The sequence below is a fragment of the Ornithorhynchus anatinus genome, chromosome 4 (assembly GCF_004115215.2).
Source record: "Ornithorhynchus anatinus isolate Pmale09 chromosome 4, mOrnAna1.pri.v4, whole genome shotgun sequence".
NCBI classification, from domain to species: domain Eukaryota; kingdom Metazoa; phylum Chordata; class Mammalia; order Monotremata; family Ornithorhynchidae; genus Ornithorhynchus; species Ornithorhynchus anatinus.
Window position 1 is genome coordinate 74,211,427 of NC_041731.1, and position 2,669 is coordinate 74,214,095.

Below are 2,669 nucleotides of genomic sequence, written 5' to 3' on the forward strand. Positions count from 1 at the left end.
AAACATTATTCTGTACATAGCCTACCCATTCCTTAAGGTATTTTTGATGGTTAGTCATTCCTTTCTGCATCATGCAGAAACTACCTATTTGCATTAAAACACTCAACTATCTCCCTCCTACAAAACCCATTCTTTTATCCCACTACACCCCACCTCACCATTTTTCCTCTCAAACAGACTCACTGTGCCCCATTATCTTTCTTTCTGACCTCTGGCTCAAAACCTCCACCCTGTGAGGCTACCCCCATTTCTCCTACAATTCCCATACTTTTGCCACTCTAGGTCAGGTGCCTTTTGGGAAATCCATCTCTTAGTAAGAGATGACCCAAACCCCCACCCCACATTAGAGACATGGCACGCCTTGACTTGTCCCAAATAAATAGACTGAATGAACAGTGTTTGACAATTTTGTTAAGGGTAGGCTCAGCGGGACATGTGAGGCAATTCTGTTAAGATTATTAATAACCTGCCTACTATAGCAGTTTCCTTAAAGTCAGCAATGGCCAGAGCCAAGTGTTGTTGGTGTCTATTGGAATCTCCCACTCTCTGGCAAAGACTCCAGCCTAGAACCCAATAACAACCAATAGCATTTGTTGATCACCTACTGTAAGCAGCAAACTGTAGTAAGTACTTTATAGTTACAAAAAAATTGGTAGGCATGGCTCCCGTCCTTGAGAAGTTTATAGTTTAGCAGGGCAAGACTCACTAAAATTACAGACAAAAACTTCTTCACTCAGAGACAAAATTGGGAGAGTGCCTGAAAGAGTTTTTCCACCTCTTGAGCTCAAGAGAGGAGAATTCAGCTATGTACAAGCTAGGTGCATTTTATATTACTGTACTCATATTCTTTGACAGTGCCATTATCTTTCTGTAATTGTGAGTTGTTTCATTTAAAAAGTGGTCTAAGATTTAAAAAGGAAAGCAATGGAGCCTATATTCCTATGACAGTCCCTTAAATATATCCTCTCTTATGCTTTTGGTTAATGAAAAATCCACTTTAGGGCCAAGCCTTAGTAGATGTATTCAAATGATTTAAAGAAAGAAACGATCATGGTTCTAAAGAGTGATAGGATGGGTGCTTTGTTTTTTCTTAAAAATACTTGATTTTTGTAGGTCTAAGGCGGTAATTTATGCTTTTTGTCTGTGGCTTTATTAACTGTATGGGTAATCTTCAATCCAGTTGAAAAGTTGGTTTTATTTGAGAGGGATTTTGAATTAAGCATATATTCTTTCTGACCACGTTCAATTTAACAATTGTGACAATATGAATTATTTAGAATTATTGGCACCAGTAGACATGAAGTGGAAAGAAACAGAATTATTTGGTTCATGAGATCATTTCTTGCTTAAATCGCTTTTTTGACTCATTGGACTAACAAAAACATGCAGTTTAAGTCTTGATTCACTACTAAGCTCAGAAGACATCCATTTTCAAAAAAAGTGGTTCACAAAAGCAATGCCCAAAGTTACATAAATGGATGAACCTTTTTCTTTTTTTAAACTAAAATACTGTTTTATGTACCAGTAAATAGGGACAATGTATGCTACCAGTTTCAACCAAAGAGAATCCATGCAAATATAAAATGCACTTATCAAACCACCCCCCACAAATACTCATTTTAAATATTTCTGTAATACAGGTAAGTTTTCAGCAAAAGATGCAAATGGAATTTGGGGTGCGGGAGTAGATAGGTGGGAGGGGACATGGCTGAAAATATCACAGGAAAACAGGATCTTCCCTAAAGACAGTAAAATGAATGTATTAATGAGTCTAGCACAATCGTATATATTATGACTAAGGCCATAAGCAGGATGAAAGTAAGCTACAAGAGACAGTGGATAAAAGAGCAGGAGGCAGCCCTGATGCTGCAAATACAACTCACAATCATAAATTTGTCCCTGGTATTTATTGATCCACCCTCTCAGGTTCACATCTGGAGAGTTTTCAGTACTCTACCAATCTCAACTATGGGAGGGAGAGCCAAGCAGAGGCATACCTATTCCATTCTTAGCTGGGCCAGTGGCTAGTGAGTGGAAGGCAATTTGCTACAAGTCAAGACTCCCTTGTGCTGGGCAGCAGTGGCATGGGAAAGAATTGAGGATGGAGACTCAAGTTTACTGCATGGAAGGAGAAGATGGTAAACCACTTCCATATTTTTACCAAGAAAACTCTATGGATACACTACCATAAAAATTGCAGATAGAGATGGGGCATTCTGGGAGATATGTCCATGGTGACACTATGGGTCAGAGATGACTAGACAGTATAAGACATTTATTGATCATCTACTGATCTCAAAACACTCTACTTAGCACTGTGAAAAGTATGGACGGAAGCAAAAGATCCTTTTTCTACTCATAGGATGTCAGTGAGCTAGCCAGATATACAAAATCTGGAGATTTTCCTTGCTAGAGAAGCAGCATGGCTAAGTGGAAAGAGCCTGGGCTTGGGAGTCAGAGGTCATGGGTTCGAATCCCAGCTCTGCCACTTGTCAGCTGTGACTGTGGTCAAGTCACTTAACTTCTCTGTGCCTCATTTACCTCATCTGTAAAATGGGGATGAAGACTGTGAGCCTCACGTGGGACAACCTGATCACCCTGTATCTACCCCAGCACTTAGAACAGTGCTCTGCACATAGTAAGCACTTAACAAATACCAACATTATTAT

The 2,669-nt window shown here is 39.5% G+C and overlaps 1 non-coding gene across 1 annotated transcript; it reads left to right on the forward strand.

The window, feature by feature from the left end:
• Nucleotides 1-1,916: 1,916 nt before the first annotated feature.
• Nucleotides 1,917-2,054, forward strand: LOC114811890. The gene has a single exon (XR_003759586.1). It is a non-coding gene; the product is annotated as a small nucleolar RNA SNORA7 (small nucleolar RNA).
• The last annotated feature ends 615 nt before the right edge of the window (nt 2,055-2,669 follow it).